Source organism: Mustela nigripes, chromosome 2, assembly GCF_022355385.1.
Source record: "Mustela nigripes isolate SB6536 chromosome 2, MUSNIG.SB6536, whole genome shotgun sequence".
Taxonomy (NCBI): Eukaryota; Metazoa; Chordata; class Mammalia; order Carnivora; family Mustelidae; genus Mustela; species Mustela nigripes.
In genome coordinates this window covers 51,225,005-51,243,420 of record NC_081558.1, presented here as the reverse complement: position 1 = coordinate 51,243,420, position 18,416 = coordinate 51,225,005, and the positions used below count along the sequence as shown (strand labels likewise).

At 36.3% G+C, this 18,416-nt stretch overlaps 1 protein-coding gene across 12 annotated transcripts in view; it reads right to left on the bottom strand.

Annotated features, from left to right (window-relative positions):
• SETD5 (SET domain containing 5) overlaps nt 1-18,416 on the bottom strand; it is an 84,817-nt gene that overhangs the window by 48,098 nt on the left and 18,303 nt on the right. For 11 of the 12 annotated variants that reach the window (XM_059390225.1, XM_059390230.1, XM_059390221.1 and 8 more), the window contains exon 2: nt 1,843-1,902. The exons of the other annotated variant lie outside the window; for it this stretch is intronic. The gene's annotated coding sequence lies outside the window, so the exon portion shown is untranslated. The remainder of the gene's footprint in view (nt 1-1,842; nt 1,903-18,416) is intronic. 12 annotated transcript variants of the gene reach the window in all.

The window sequence follows — 18,416 nt, the reverse complement described above, 5'->3', positions numbered from 1 at the left end:
AGCTGACTAACCCAGAGAATTAGTGCAAATTTTAAATGACAGACCATGTAAGATGCCTAAATCTTATTTGATACATAAGGCAAATTAATGTCAATAAGAAAACCAATTATAAACAGTGAATCAGGCCAAGATTTTTAAAAACACATAAAGATAATATTACTCTTTTTGTGTTATTTTAGAATACTAGAAACAGCTATAAACTAGGCAGTCCTCTCTGGCACCTACACTTTGAAAGAACTGGATCTCATTAAGATCTAGGACTCTCCAAACCTGGGTGAAGGCAAGATACCAGTTGCTACAACTGGAGGTGACACAGTGCTGGACTTGGGACTGAAATGAAAAAGGGAAAATGTCCTGTTGTTTCTTCACAGCTTACAAAAGAGAATTGACTAATATAACTCTTTGGGCCCATCTAACACATAATATATTTCCCTTTTCTAACAATATATCCAAACAAATTTAGGCAGGATACTCTCCAAGCCTCTAGGAGATTGAAATAAAATCTACAAATAATAAAAGAGAATACTTATAAAATATGCTTGAAAAACAGTTAAATATTGGGGACTGTTGGTTATAACTATTCCTCTATTAGTATCACTCTATAACTTGAACTAAAAAGAAGAAACAAAAACCAAAAATCCCAGAAGATGCCTGGCTTGATAATCAGAACAGAATCTGATAATAATCATACCTCCCCTTAACCAATATAGGAATTTCAATTACATGTTACATTTTCAGTAAAGGATAAAAAAAGTTATCCAACACCATTAAAGCCTTTGTCATAGCCAGGACTATTCTATGTCCATTAAAAAAAAGCAGGCTTCTAGAAGACAACTTACAAACTTAAGCTGACAGTTATTTTTCTGACAGTAATTTTTAAAAGATATTCTAAAATGAAAAAATGGGGGAAATTATTACACATAGAATTTCCTTAATGAGTGAATAAGTGATTAACACATTCCTTACTGAAATCTCAACCTAGCTAATTTGGAGACTTGATAAATTTAAGAAACATTAACTACTTTAGCTATGAATTTCTCTTTCATGAATTCCTTCCTTTTGTCTAGTTTTACAAGACTTTTCCTCTCTTCCGATGAGGACAATTACTATAGAGTAGCATGGCCATCTTCTATATAATGCTTTCATATTAGGGGATGGGCATTAAGAAGGGCACTTGATGTAATGAGCACTGGGTGTTATAAGCAACTGAAAAAAATCACCAAATTCTACTTCTGAAACTAATACTACACTATCTGTGAACTAATTTGAATTTAAATAAAGTCTTGAATATAAATAAATACATAAAGCTTTCAAATTATTAGGCTTCTTAACACAAAAAAATGTTAACAAAATCAAACTGCTCACATAGCCCTGAGAATCATTCCTTCCCTAAATAACACTCTGTAAAATGTAGCTATTAAGAATTAACTGAAGACTTAACAGATCAATATGCAATATTTTATTACAATTACTCTAGTTTTATAAGCCAAGAAAATAGACTCTTAGTATAGTTTACTAAGGTTAGTAGTACAGAATTAGTTAACTTATCGCACAGTTTGGAGAGGTGTCCTAGAGTGAGAAGAGAAGTTAACTCTGTCTTTAGGTGGAACAATTTCAAGATATCTTATACTTGTTAAATTTTCTCTTTCTACCATAATATAAACTCTATAAGGACAGGATTTTTGTGTTTTATCCTCTGCTGTATTTCCAATGTTCAGACCGAAAATGTCTGAGACTGTGTGCTGAATGTATTATGATCACCATTATCTCAACATATGATTTTAACACTCATTAAAATATAAAAATTAAAACAAATGTAAAGGATTTACTTGACTCAGTCACCTTTTTATAGACCTCCAAATATGAAGTCCCCCAAAATTATCTGCCAGTACCTCTGAAGACCTAGAAAAAGTTGAGACACAGATTAATACAGAAAGAAATAATAACAATGGATACAAAGAACAGAATTATTCAGAATATTTTCTTTTTGGGGGGGACAGGAAGAGTGAGCAAACACGCATGTACATGAGTTGGGGTAGAGAGGGGGGTGAGGGGGCAGAGGGAGAAAGACAATCTTAAACAGGCTCCATGCTCAACATAAAGTCCAATGCAATGTGGGGCTCGATCTTTACAACCCTGAGATCATGACCTGAATCTAAATCATGAGTCAGATGCTTAACGCCACTCAGGCACTCTGAATTATACAGAATATTTTACACAGTAATTTATTTCATTTCTACCCATTGCCTTGTTAACCCTACTATGTTCATTTATTTCTGTCCTTAAAGCCATGATATCCTATTTTCCTATAAAGCCAGAACCTAAATAAAGAATGGAAAAGGAAAATTATCTTTATTAGACTTAAGAAGTGGAAAATATTATGCCATTGGTTAACACTCTTTTCTTCAAATGAGAAGTCTCTCCCATTTCCCAAAGGACTTCTTATCTCTCCTAGGAAGTACCTCTCCAATGACCCACTCCCAAATGCAGAGGCTTTTCTTTAACAAAATATCAAGTTTACTCTAGTCAGAAAAGGGCCTTCCATCACCTATTAAAGTATAAATTCATATTACTTCTCCCCTCCCTCCACTTTCATCCCATTTATCATATTGTCCACTTAAAAAAAAAAAAGACAATTGGTAGTCAATTCTATTTGTGGTCAACTGTGTAAAGGACTCTGTGGAAAAACAGAGCTTTAATTAACTTTCTACCCTCCAAAAAGTAAAGGGAAATAGGTGATGGGGGAGGGGGGGGGCAAAAAGTCAAATTTAACATTAGCCAGAACAGGGAATTATTAACTAAATGTTAATATATCATGCATGTAAAAAGAGTTGTTTTTGGGATTCTAGCTACCAAGCAATAGAGAGGACACGTACTTTTATATGTTGATATTTTGTGGATTTCTAAATTTACAAAAAATTGGAAAACAAACTATTTTTTAAAAAGATTTTACTTATTTGAGAGTATAAGCATATGGAAGGGCAGAGTTGGAGAAGCAGACTCCTCACTGAGCCGGGAGCCTGACGCGGGGTTCGAGCTCAAGTCAGACACTTGACCAACTGAGCCGCCCAGGCACTCCTATTCTTTAGAAATATTTTTAGGGGCAGCTGGGTGGCTCAGTGGTTGGGCATCTGCCTTTGGCTCAGGTCATGGTCTCAGGGTCCTGGGATCGAGCCCCGCATCGGGCTCTCTGCTCAGAGAGAGACTGCTTCTCTCTCTGCATTTCTCCTAGCTTGTGATCTCTCTCTCAAATAAGTAAGTAAAAATCTTAAAAAGAAAAAATTTTTAAAAAATTTTAAAAGAGCATACTCAGAATTATCATAAAAATAAAATGTATGAAGGCAACAATAAAAGAAAGAAAAAAAAAAAAACAAGGAAGAAGTAGACTCCCCTAGCAACAACAAGAAAGAAAGAAAGAAAGAAAGAAATGACAGGAGGAAAAAGAGAAATATATGAATGTTCAGTAGGGGGAAAATGAATACATCAGAATTTCAATTTCATATCAATTCAAATTCATATCAATTTGTTCTTCCAGAACAATTCATCAGAATCCACAGAATACTAGTAAGTTCTTGGATTCAGAAGCAAAAGCAGTCAGTCTCCCAACACTGAGTACTATTTTGAGAAGTCACCATTTACACACACATATAGTTTCTGGAGAAAAGGCTATTAAAAAGAACATGAAAAAATGTTTTATAATTACCCATCTTTTTACTTGGGTCAGAAATGGTCAATAGTCTCTGTATGTGTCATTCTGAGAGTCTCTTCTCTGTGTGAGTGCTGAAAGCACAAGACCCATGTGACCTATTTGGTCACTCTCAGAGCAGACACACAAAAAGTGTTTTAAGAACAATTCCAACAGAGATTTCAGAAAAAGAAATTGCATCAGCCAGGTGAGCCGGAAGCAGCTGGGAGACAAGAGTCCAATACAGCCAATCCAATGAAAGAAATTCAGAACAAGTCTGCTTCAGTAATCCTGTGAAGAGGACTGGCAGGAAGAGGAGTGCCGCTTTAGAAAGAGAACAGGCCTCATATGCTTCAGACAGTCTTTGTACTGAGGCTGTGGACCTTGGCCATTCTCCCAGAAATGATGCAATCCTGATGAACAAGATCTGCTGCCAGAGAAACAATTGTTAACAGCCTATGCAGACAGCAACTCAGCCAAGGAGCAATCTCTGATCAGCTCTCTTCAAAAACCCCCAGAAAGCCAAATCTCTTCCTCAATTTTGGCGTCTGACAAAAACATGTAAGTGAATACACATTTAAATATATAAGAACAAGCCATCTTCCCAAAATGTCCCTTTGCTTTTAATTGGTTTTTCAATATCAATCATCCATAACTAAATTTGAAATAAAACACTGACAACATTTCTACTTTTATGAATATAATCCTCCAAGCATATTAACAATAAGGTATTAAAAGCAAGTTATTAACAAGGTTGAAATTTTACACTTATTTTCCTCACTCTCATTGGAAAACGTTTTGAAAAGTCGTAGTGGCTTCCCTATGTATGAAAAACAATCTGGAATCTAGGACCCAATTATGAGATTTGAAAGTAAGGACAAACATGAACATTTACTAATTCAGGGCCAGGAAAAGTATATTTTATAGTTATTTCTAAAGTTATGTGACCCAATATGTTAAAGATAGGCATGTATTAGAGAAAATCTCTTCTTGTTTAGGCAAACATAAATAGTAGATTGAATAATATCACAATTTGCAACGCTTAATTTTCTCAAGGGCAACAATATTACTTCAGATCTTTTAAGAGGGTTAATGATTATTATCATCCTATTAGCAACAGCTTACAACAGCTTACTATTTTGGAATCTAAATTAAAAATGTCATCAATTTAAAGTCAATCAGAGAAGGATAATTATCATATGATCTCCTTGATATGAGGAAGTTGAGATGCAATGTGGGGGGCTTGGAGGAGGTAGGAAAAGAATAAATGAAACAAGACGGTATCAGGAGGGAGACAAACCATAAGAGATTCTTAATCTCACAATACAAACTGAGGCTTGCGGGGCAGGGGGGGGTAGGGAGAGGGTGGTGGGGTTATGGACATCGGGGAAAGTATGTGCTATGGTAAGCGCTGTAAATTGTGTAAACCTGGTGATTCACAGACCTGTACCCCTGGGGCTAATAATACATTATGTTAATAAAAAAATTCATCAATTTAAAAATCCTCCCTAGGTTCTTCATCTCCTAGGTCAGGTTTTAGTATTAAATTGTATATATGGTACTGCTATAAAATTATTAGGATTTTACCTCCTTGTTTACTAAATAAAAGACCCTGCATACAACAATCTCTAAATTTCAACTAGCCATAAGCTGTAATTAACCAAAGACCTTCCTTGCAGAAACAGTAACTCTTAAAACTGAGATTCACTAAAAACACAAACATCTAAGATGTCTCCTACAATCAATATATTCAGCCCAATCTACTATCCCTATTTTTAAACTAGTGAATAATGAAAATGAACTGATGGACAGAATAATTCTAAAGCAGTAAAAGATCTAAAGTAGGCTAGTAAGTGAATAAATTTAAGCAAGAAGAGAAAAAAAATTCAGGAAGTTGTCAATAAGAGTTAAAATAAAACAGCCATTAAGATTCAATTTCTGAACCTACTGATCATTCAAAAATATTTTGTTATACATGTAAGTTGAATTTATTCTTAAATACTTTTAAAAAAAGATTTATTTGAGAGAGAGTGCACACACTCATGAGAGCAGGGGGAAGGGCAGAGGGAGAAGGGGAGAGGGAATCTCAAGCAGATTCCCCTATGAACACAGCCAACTTGGGGCTTGATTTCACGACCCTTGAGATCATGACCTGAGCCAAAACCAAGAGTTGGATGTTCAAGTGAATAAGCCACCCAGGCGCCCCTCTTTTTAAATTCTTCAATTTCTTCTTTACAAGAGAGTGAAAGAGTAAAAAGGAGACATATGGAAAGACTATTAGAAAGTGTTTTTTTAACATGATGATTAGACTCAATTTTTAAATCACAGAGCAGTTCAAAATGCAGTAGATAAAGGAATGCATTTTATCTACGGTACCAACTTGTGGAAGACCTAATGTGGCAACTGTCATTTATATGCTTATCTTTCATCTTCAACCCAAACTGAAAAGATCAAGAAAAACACTACCACTATACTGTAACGGATCACTTTTGGCCTTGAAAAAGGAATAAGTATTTTAGGAAAAAGTACTATATTAAGAGACAGAAGTCTTGAGTTCTAGCCTAAAAGCCTAAATATTTGGTGATCTCAGAAAAATCACCTTTTATATACAATCTTTAATTCCTCAAAGTAAAATCTCAATGGGCTTCATTCTGCTTCAGGATCTATGAATCCTGACATTGGCTTATTGCAATTCATGCAATGTCTCAAAGTCTCAGTTTTCTCATCTGAACAACAGAAAGAATACCTGTCCTGCTTACTCACAGGTGCATATGAACTAGTATTTGTAGAAAATAGAGTTTAAATGATTCTCTGCAACCTTTAAATATATGTAAAGAGGAGCTATTACCTAATAAACTGAATGTGGCTAAGGATTATTTTTACTATTCTCCAACTGTGTATTTCAATTTTGCTACCGTAACTAAGGTGAGAAAGGGAGATACTGGGAAACATGTAAAAACAAACAGTGTAGCAGAGGTAAGTGATAAGCATTAGAAGAATTATTGGAAAACAGGCGATTAACTCTAAGAAAAGTGTCCAGAGATCTGGGGGAAAGTTCATATATTTGGATGGTATAAACTGTAAATTAGGCTTATAATCTGAAACAAGTTAATGTAGGCAGAGAATCTAGGAGTGAGGGCTGAAGGGAGAGAAGAAAAGAGAAAAACTGGAAGTAAAAAATGGAGACTAAAGAAATTCAGACTAAGGTAATTTAGAGTGAAGATAAAGTTTTCTTTTTCTCACACCTCTTCTCCTCCAACACTTGTTTATCCCTTGGCTCCTTTGCCTAAATTTATACTCCCTTTAGGGGCTATTAGGCTTGGCACAATAAACAGATGTCTATAAAAACTCTAAGTTTACTAGAATAGGAGGTAATTAAAACCCAGTTTTTAAAAAATCCTATTTTAGTCCACAGGAAGAATTTCTTTCCCCCTGAAAAATTTCATTAATGGTAGCATTACAGACGCCAACATATACTTAGCTATTCTTGGGGGGGGGGGGAAGGAGCTAGGATATAAGTACACATCATAAGTAATGAAACTAAATACTATGATTTTAATTTATTTTAGGTTGACATGAAAAAAAGAAAAGTATTTTATGTATACCTGATTTAACAGTGATAAATAGGTATTTACTGCTAAACTAACGAAAGATGCACAGGCTCTTTCTGTGCTTAAGAAGAATCAGGAAAATTTTAGGCTTCTAAGTATTAAATAAAGATGACGCCCTTGGGGCACCTGGGTGGCTCAGTGGGTTGAGCCTCTCCTTTTGGCTCAGGTCATGATCTCGGGGTCCTGGGATCGCCCCAAGTCGGGCTCTCTGCTCAGCGGGGAGCCTGCTTCCCCCTCTCTGCCTACTTGTGATCTCTCTGTCGAATAAATAAATAAAATCTTAAAAAAAAAAAAAGATGACATCCTCAAAGAACTCTCAAGGGCTCTGCAAAGAGATAGTCTCAAGACTTTCTCAAGGTTCTGTCCTCTAGGAGCCTCAGCATGCTTTAGATCTATACACCACAGAAAATGGAAAAGAACATCTCATCCATTTAAGTTTGCCTCCTCTCTAGACGCTTTTCATTTCCAAAACCCTCAAATGGGAACCACATTTCCTTACTCCAGATAAAGTGGGTTGTGCACATTTATGAGGCATTAATATCTGTTATACTTTCAGTAGTTTGGGCAAAATTTCTCTAGTTCATTAAAAAAAATTTAGGAATTTAAAGTTTAGAGTCTAATTTATTCTTTTATAGATGAAGAAACATTGCTACAAAAATATTAACTTATAAGAAGTAACATACAAAGTGGTGCCTTCAAAAGAAAGAAAATAAAGATTTTAATGTATAGCTTCTATTTATTAAAGTAATTACTATTTACTTTAGATAGCAATGCCTGAATTAAAATAAATTTTTTAAACTTAAGTATCAATTATTATTGGTGCTATGCTAGACACACAAGTCCAAACTAAAATTCCTGGCTCTCTTTGGACTTATATTATCTAGATTTGCCAGCTTTTTCTTCATTCATTCATTCAACAAATATGAAGTAACTACTATATATAAAAACTATGTTAAGTGCTATTTTAAGGTGTTTCTCTTATCCAAAAGCAGAAGAGGATAGGCAATTTGCAAACTCTTTAGGCTTGCCTATGTGCCAAGTATTGCATGTTCACAACCATGAAGGGGAAAAAAATCCTAAAGTGTGCCTCCACAATTAATGAGTCACTCTGAAGAGAAAACAACACTGTCCTCTCAAAAAAAGAAAATCCCAGACCACTCCATAGTTTAACAGTGACACAGAGGAGTCTCTTATAGGTAAGATTTTCATAAGTCTCTTGAATTGTTTACACAAGACTTATCACTGACTGGTCTTATGGAAAGTTCTATTAGAATGAAGGTCACCAGGCAGCAAGAACCCTCAAAACAAACAGAACCTGACCATACATGTGTCAGGATTGGTAGGCAGACCAGGTGGTTAAGTATATAACAGCAAAGGAATTTAAGGCTTAACATTTCTGATAACACAACCGAGTTCCCCTCCCCAACCAACAGCTGTATCTGTATTCTTAACATATTAGAGATTATAAATGCTTGTAAAAATAGGCAAACTTTAGGGGCGCCTGAGTGGCTCAGTGTGTTAAGCCACTGCCTTCGGCTCAGGTCATGATCTCAGGGTCCTGGGATCGAGTCCCACATCGGGCTCTCTGCTCAGCAGGGAGCCTGCTTCCCTTCCTCTCTGCCTGCCTCTCTGCCTACTTGTGATCTCTGTCAAATAAATAAATAAAATCTTTAAAAAAAAAATAGGCAAACTTTATGAAAGCATAAAAAGTAGAAGTGAAATTGTCACATAATTTCACTTACCAAAGATACCCCCCAAAATAAATGATAACTCTGCAGTTCTATAATCTGCGTTGTTCATTTAGCAGGTTTCGGACATCTTTCTATATGCATATGCATAAGTCTGCTTCTTCTTAAATGATGGCACCATATCTATCCTATGGCTGTACTATTAATTTAAGTCAATCCCGTGCAGGTGGATGTTCATTCATATTGCTGCCAATTTTCCGTCATATATAGGACTGAACAGTCATGTACATATGCCTTTCTTTAACATATACAAACATTTTCTTAGGATACATTTCTAGATGTGAAACTACTGAAATGTCATAAGCATGTATCAGAGGTGTCAAACCACCCTCCAAAAAGTTAAAACCATTTTACAAAGTCCCATATAGTGTGTGAAAGCTGGCTACATTTTCTCATAGGTTTAAAATAATTTCGGGGCGCCTGGGTGGCTCAGTGGGTTAAGCCGCTGCCTTCGGCTCAGGTCATGATCTCAGGGTTCTGGGATCGAGTCCCGCATAGGGCTCTCTGCTCAGCAGGGGGCCTGTTTCCCTTCCTCTCTCTCTGTCTGCCTCTCTGCCTACTTGTGATCTCTCTCTGTCAAATAAATAAATAAAATCTTAAAAAAAAAATAAAAAAATAAAAAATAAAATAATTTCAATTCTAACTCTTGCTCATAGAGTCCTCTATTTAGAAGACTACATTCTAAAAGAAAACTTTAAAATGAAAGTCAACTGCAAATTCTCAACAATTCTGATACACTTACGACTACTGATTGGATGTGTCATTATTATTATTCTGTGAAATTCTTATATACTAAGAGATCTCATTTGCTTTTTCAATAAATTTAGGGTGGGATCTTCAAAATAAAACATAAAGCACTATTTCAAAATCAAAGTATTTTATGGTTGCCCCATGAGATAATTTTTAATTCTTTTAATAGAATGTATCAAGATCTAAATTTCTTCTTCCAGTAATGAAAAAATAAAGAATGCTAACCACTTGTAACCTTGCTAGCATTTGTAGGGTTCTGATGGACAAAATTCAAGTAATCTAGAAGATTTGAACTCTTTGGTTTCAAAGAAGTTGTCAAAACTCTGTTCTAAGGGTGCTTGGCTGGGTCAGTCAGAGGACCATGAGACTCTTGATCTCAGGGTTGTGAGTTCAAGCCACACGTTGGGTGTAGATTACCTAAATAAATAAACAAACTTAAAAACAAAACCAAAAAACTCTGTTCTGGCAGCTCCGCTTTAGAGTGTAAAATAGGATGCCCTTCATTTTTAATGACACATAGAGAAAAAAACCCTTAAAACTCTAAGAACTTGTCAATACTGATTTACTAAAAGATAAAGCCAAAACACTGACTAAATTTTTACAATGCCTACCAATTCAATTTTACAGTGCCTGCGAACCAATATGGTTCAAATGTAAGCCCTACACAAATGAGGCAAACAAACAACAACCCCTCTACTTTTTACTGTGCTTGCTCTAGCACCGGACTGAGAGCCTGGATGCAGAGCTTTTTTTTTTCCCTCTGAAATGTTTTATAGACTGTCTTTATTCCATTCATTCACCAACATTACTCACCTCCTTATGATTTCAAGGTTTCATTATAGCAATGAACTGATCTCACTACCTTCAGGCTCTCAACCCTCCAAAATTTACTCTTCATTCTTTCGTAACTTTAACCCTTTAATTTTTTTATTTTAATTTTAAAAAATATTTTATTTATTTATTTGACAGTGAGAGAGGGAATACAAGCAGGGGGAGTGGGAGAGGGAGAAGTAGGCTTCCCACTGAGCAGGGAGCCCTATGTAGCTCTAATCCCATGACCTGAGCCAAAGGCAGAGCTTAATGACTGAGCCACCCAGATGTCCCGACTTTAACCCTTTTACAGCATAACTTTAATCATTATCATTCCACAATTAGAAATCTACAATGGCTCCCTAATACCTAACGGATTAGTTCAAACTCCTTTGCCTGAATGGAATGAAGACTTTTGTTAATTACCGGCTAATCTATTTCTTATCCTTCAAAATTTTGTTCATACTACTTATCCTAATGCTACTTTCTATATACTTAAAAAAACCTTTATTATGAAAAACTTCAAACAAATACAAAACCAAAGAAAACCCTGTAATGAACTCATAAACCGTACCCAACTGTAAACAAACTGATGGCTAACCTTACTTTATCGGTAACCACTCATCTTCTACAGAATCATTTTACAGCAAATCCAGAAATATCAGTTTACATATAATATTTGCTGGGTGGAGTTGTCCCTCACTTATCATAAAAATGGGCGAAAGAGTCTGCCTGTAATGGTAGATGGTTGTGACAGAGAAAGAAAGAGTTATCTTTTTTTGGCAAAAGTTAAAATGGATAAAGAGCTTAATATAATTCATCAATTGATAGATCTGCTGAGTAATGTTTAGGTTTTATAATTATACACTTACGGCTATTAAAAATGTCTTAAATTTTTTCTAAAGAAAAAACACTGTAAGCAATTATTATTTTAATTAATTTGTTGATAAAATCTCTTGTATTCTGGGGAATGCAAATTTCTCCTTATAGCAAAGCTAAATCCAAGTACATACATGATCCACAGCTGTAACACAGCATTCCTACATATTCTACAAGCCAATAAACAAAAATGGACCAAACACAGAAGAAACACCCCCAAAACAGAGTGATAGTCTATAAACCTGTGTATTGAAGATAAGGACTGATTACACCATAAGCAATGGTTCACATCTGAGGTACTGACCAGGGGTGCCTGGGTGGCTCAGTTGGTTAAGCCGCTGCCTTTGGCTCAGGTCATGATCCCAGACTCCTGGGATGGAGTCCTACATCAGGCTCCTTGATTGGCAGGGAGCCTGCTTCTCTATCCCCCTGTCTGCTCGCGTGCTTGCGTTCTCTCTCTCTCTCACAAATAAATAAATAAATAAAATCTGTTTTAAAGAGTTGAGGTACCAACCAGCTGTTACTTTTAGCAAGCAGTTTCTCAGAGTACTAGGAGAGGTTTAGTGACAATAGGGTACTCAACTGAGGAGCACTTTTCAGTCAAAAAGTAATTCTGTAGTAATGGTGTCGCAGAACAAAAGCATTTGGGATAGATATGGATGATTCCTATTTGAACCACAAAGCAAATCTAAAGGTCCAGTTAATGGAAAACAAGCCCAAATCACTGTCAATGCAAATATATACCATTACACATTCTATTCCCAAACTACTCATCATAAGCTATACCAATGGCAATAAAATTAAATTTAAAATAATTTGTAATTTAAAAAGTGACAGTGATGGAACATGAAGATTAACTCCAAGAAACACTGATATACACTGTTTTGCCTAAGCAAAAAGTAAGCCTGCATTTACTTATACAGTAGGTTCCTTGTAAAACGAAATCTTTGAAATGATGAGTACATACATTATTTCTCTAGAAGCCCAAGAGAATGAACATCTCTGGACCAAATAAATAGCCAGTGGTTTGTTGCGACACAGGAACTTAAAGTTCTCAACATGCAAAACAAAAATATTTAACTTATTGATTGTAAACATCTTCTCTAGAGATCTTAATATGAAAAATGATTTTAAAGCCTTGACACAGATGCTCATCTTTGATCCAATTTCAGTAAACATTTCAGCTGTATTTAGGCCAAAATTGTCATTTGTTAATTAATTCTTGTAATAAATCATCCCCAGGGCCCTGAAAAAAAATAGTACTTTTTAGTTAATGAATACAACTGGCACAATAAGCAGCTCCAAATTCTTATGCAAAATATAATCACCATATACCATGCTAAGTTTTACCAGTCATTTATTGTCTCCTTGAATCACCTCTATTGCTTTTTCTGTTATAATGTAGTTCAATCCTAAGCAAAGCCCAGAATTCTGGCCCTGAATAACTAAGAGTAAAACACAAAGTATCTTAGGTTCACATGTCATTTTCCCTTTTTGTTAAAACATCTATTTTGTAAACTTATTTTTTTCCCAGGGGAAATATTTCTTTCTTTCTTTTTTTTTTTTAAAGATTTTATTTATTTATTTGACAGAGAGAAATTACAAGTACACTGAGAGGCAGGCAGAGAGAGAGAAGGAAGCAGGCTCCCTGCCAAGCAGAGAGCCCGATGCGGGACTCGATCCCAGGACCCTGAGATCATGACCTGAGCCGAAGGCAGCGGCTTAACCCACTGAGCCACCCAGGCGCCCCTAGGGGAAATATTTCTAAATGCTGAACATTACCATTTTGGTTTTGTTTTCTCTTTAATTAATTAATTAATTAATTAATTATTTAGTTGATGGAGATCACAAGTAGGCAAAGAGGCAGGTGGGGGGGGGGGGGGTGTAAAGCAGGCTTCCTGCCAAGCAGAGAGCCCTATGCGGGGCTTGATCCCAGGACTCTGAGATCATGGCCTGAGCCGAAGGCAGAAGCTTAACTCGCTGAGCCACCCAGGAGCCCCATGACAATTACCACTCTTGAATACTGTATTTCCTTTTCCAGTACTTGGTAACAGATATAAAAACTAAGATTTTTTTTTTTTAATCCTAATCCCCAGATTTTGACAAATCTCTTATAGACCACCACTGCTAACTTTAGATTAGTGGTTCTCAATCTTTTTAGAAAAAAGGACAGTTTCTTAAAAGTGTAAAGATTTGGGGGGAGATCAGAAAAACAGGTGAAGGGGGTTAGAAGTTAGAAATTTCCAGTTACAAAGTAATGTCACAGGGGTGTCATTACACAGGGGTGTAATGTACAGCATAGTGACCACAGTTAACATGTTGTATATTTGAAAACTGCCAGGTGAGTAGATCCTAAAAGTTCTTAGCATGAGAAAACATTTTTTTCTGTAACTATGTAAGGTGACAGATATTGCCTTGACTTACTGTGGTGATCATTTCCCAATGTATGTAAATATCAACTCATTATGCTATATACCTGAAACTAATATAATGTTAAATGTCAAGTATATCTCAATTTAAAAAAATGTTTTTTATATGCAGCCATTAGTGTGGGCCCTAATCAAATATGACTGAAGCTTGAAAGAAGAAGAAATCTGGATAAAAAGCCACTAAGAGGTGCGTGCACAGAGGGATGACCCAATGTAAAGGCAGTAGTAGGAGGGTAACCACCTGCAAACTATGGAGAGCGAGCTCAGGAGAAACCAATGCTGCCAACACCATGATCCCCAACTTCTAGCACAGAAATTTTTATCTGTGGATTAGGAAAATACAGAAAAAAAAGGTATGAATTTGGTAATGGGTTACATCCTTTGTAATTGGGGTTCTCACCCCACAAAGTACCAATGTCAATATCAATAATTACAAAGAACTAACAATACTTCTGCACAACACTCTTTCATTTTATGTCCTTAAAGACCACTGTCTATTCTGCTAAGACAGAACTAAATAAATACCCTGGTAAATGTGTCAGATGATACTTACTACGGGTGACCAAAAAAGGGAAACAAGGATCTTTGCCTAAAAAGATGCCTCACTTTGACCTTTTGGGCCAAACCACCACGAATCCCTCCCCGACTAACCCAATGACGCCTTCAAATTCATCTCTGAATTCTAAAACCAAACCAAACACCAACCAACCAACCAACCAAAAAACCAGCAATGAATCATGGCTCTTCAACAAATTTAGGACTTAAGAATCCACTAAGATTCAAGATTGTGTTTTAACTCTTCCCTCATCTGTATATAAAAACTGGAAGGAAACCCACTTGGGTCCAGTATGAATATTCAAAAATTGATCCCTGGTTGTGGGGGGGGGGACCTGGATGGTTCAGCTGGATGAACCATCTGGAATATACTGTGGCTTAGGTCTCCATCTCAGGTTTGTGAGATCCAGCTCCAACTCCACACCCAGTGTGGAGTCTGCTTTGGGATTCTCTCAGATCTCCTTCTCCCATTAATGTTTCTCTAGCCGATTTCAAACTTAATACTTCTTAGCTATTATTTGAGCAAACATGAATTCCCACCAAACCTGCTTTGGTAAACTGTTCAAAGGAGACAATATTTGCCTAATTTCTTCTTTCTGGGGACCTATAATGAATGTTTATTTGGCTATCAAGCTTATTTTAATACAAAAACACTAATTTACAAGGAAAAAAAGTTTTAAAGACACATTTGGGTGCTGCTTGTCACCATTCCTTACTCTACTGAAATACAAATTCCTTCAAGTCTTGTGACTTCTAGACCTGTTATTAATGCCTTCCACTGATTTCCTTTTAAAAAGTCTTTTTGGGACTCCTAGGTAGCTCAGTTGGTTGAGTGAGTGCCTTCAGCTAGGGTCAGGCGAGGGCGGGGGTGCTGCTCAGCAAGGAGCCTGGTTCTTTCTCTCTCCCTGCTGCTCCCCTTGTTTATGCTCGCTCTCTTTCTCTCTCTCTCTGGCAAATGAATAAATATTTAAAGAAAAAAAAACTTTTCTTTTGGAAAAAATTACTGAGTTTACCAAGCAAACTGAGTGTGCATCTATGTACGCCAAGTGGAAACAAGTCAAAACTAAGTAGGTTTTAATCTCCAGTAGCAAAATTATGAATTCAGATTTTCTTTATAAGAAAACAGCACATTCACAGGTAGGCTTTGTGGTGGTGGTCTGCTGTGTGGCCCAGTAGATCAAAGTAGGGGGCAAACCTTTTCAGGCTGAAGAACAAATTATGTCTCCTATCTTCCTCTCTTAGGAACCAAATGCTAGGGTATCTGTAGCTCTTAATCTTTTCTTTTGAAGACAGATTGCGGATTTCTGTGAAAATCTGATTAGGACTATGAACCTTTTCCTTAGAAAAACAAGCAAAACTTGAGGTCAAAATTCTAGGGATTCATAGGCCTCTGCTCTATACCCTTTCCTGAACTGCAGCCAGTTTGATAAAGAAAGCCTATAACTGACTGAATGGCAAGGTATGGGTGATTGAAAGAGGCCTACTAATTCTTTTTTAGTATCAAGGAAGCCAGAACTTATTACTGTCGTAAGGCATAGTGCTCAATTAAAACCCATCCATTTCCTTTCTCCATCCAGATCCAGGAGCCCCATCCAATTCTGGCAGAGGATCCTAAAGGAAAAAAGATAAAAACCACAGAAAAGTAGCAATACCCAATGTCCAGAGGAGAGGAAAGGGCAGATTATACTAGTAGAGATATGAGGCTCCTTAAGTAAAATAGGTAATATTGTACAATGAAAAGATCTTGGAATCATGAGGATCTTGACTCATTCATCTCATTACTAGTTGTGTGATCACTGTGATTTCAATTTGTTCATTATAAACAACTCCACTGCACAATTTTGAGAATTAAGTGAGACAGTATTCATAAGAGAACCTAGCAAGATACTCAGCACATTGTAGGTACCCACTTCTGGTACATAGGGTTACACTATTAAAGAAGTAAACAGGAGCCATTTTGTGGCTTCCAGAGCAATAGTATAAAGTGGAGAGAGGAAGCCACAACTTGAGTCTTATTAGTAACTTACCAAGTCCACTAACAGTAATATTTGCTAATAGTCACTGAGTAAACTGCACTCCTAGTCAAAATATCCCAACAGTTTGCTTAGAGAGATCTTAGTTTGTCTGTTTTGTAGGTTCCAGGCCCAGTGAGCCCAACACTGGATATGAACTCACAACCCTGAGATTGAGACCTAAGCTGAGATAAGAGTCAACGCTTAACGGAGCCACCCAAGCGCCCAGAGAAATCTTGACTGTTTAACATTAACCTAATATACACAAGGTATTTTTTCAGAAATTCAACCATCTCATAAAATGAAATCTCTTATATAGGGAATATACTGTTAATTCACCCAATTGTTTCCTCAATCTTCCTGTCCGGAATGATTTCCAGAATTCTTTAAAACATTATTATATCCTTTTAGTACATTCATTATATATCTACGTAGCTATTCTATTCTTCATTTATTTTTTTCTTTTAAAGATTTATTTATTTGGCAGACAGAGACACAGTGAGAGAGAGAACACAGGCGGGGGAGTGGGGGAGGGAGAAGCAGGCTTCCTGCCAAGCAGAGAGCCCAATGTGGTGCCTGATCCCAGGACCTTGGGATCACAACCTGAGCCAAAAGCAGACGCTTAACCACTGAGCCACCCAGGTGCCCCTAGCTATTCTATTCTTCTGTTGACTGCAAGTATCATGTGATAGTCACAAGAGGAATGGAGCTCAAATGCCTAGTACTACTTCTGGGGAGAGATGAAACATCTGAGTATGTTTCCTAAATCAGCTTTACCAAAGACCCACATCCCTCAGTCTATAGACACTTTTATTTTAAACTTTAAAAGATTTTATTGTGAAAAATTTCAAACAAGTATAAAAGGACAGTTTTATAATGCCATTTATTCATCATTGTTTCAATAATTACCAACTCTTAGTTAATGTTATTTCATCTATTACCTCTCCTCCTTTCTAAAGCAAACAATAGCAATATATCATTTCATCTATATTTCAGCATGTACCTCTGAAAGGTAGATTTTTTTTAAAAAAGGAAATGTGTGCATTTTAGTTTCTCTTTTGTTTTGGGGGGATGGAAGAAAATAACTTTAGCCCACCATTTTATCCCTTCCTAAAACTCCCATTCCTCTATCTAAAAATATTGTCAACCAATCTGAATTCATTTTGGCACTCCTCACTTTAATCCTGAAATATTTAAAACACTTTTTTCAAAAAACTGAAGGGAAAGGAACACTCTCAAACTAATTTTGCGAGACTATTATCACCCTGATACCAAAGCCAGGCAAGAACACCACAAGCTATTATCTCTGATGAACACAGATGCAAAAATCCTCAACCGAATATTCACAAACTGAGTTTAACGGTACATTAAAAGGATATACACCATAATTAATATTTATTTCTAGAATATAAGGATGGTTCAACTACCCAAAACAATAAATGTGATACACCACATCAACAAAGTGAAAAATAAATATAATATGATCCTTTCTGTAGATGCATTTGACACAATATCCTTTCATGATAAAAAGAACTTGCAACAAATTAGGTACAGATGAAATGTACCTCAACATAATGAAAGCCACACAGGACAAGCCTGCAGCTAACATCATAGTCAATGGTGAAAAGCTGAAAGCTTTTCCTTTAAGATCAGGAACAAGACAAAGATGTCCGCTCTTCCGATTTACTCAAAATAGTACTGGGAAGTTCTAACCAGAGCAACTAGAAGAGAAAAAGAAATAAAAGACATCCAAATCAAAAAAGAAGTAAAACTGTCTGTTTGCAGATGACATAGTATCCTACCTAGAAAACCCTGAAGATTCCACTGAAGAGCTGTTAATAAATAAACAGCTGTAAACATAAACAAGCTGCAGGATACAAAATCAATACCACGACTGCCTTCAGCTCAGGTCATGATCCTGGAGTCCCGGGATCAAG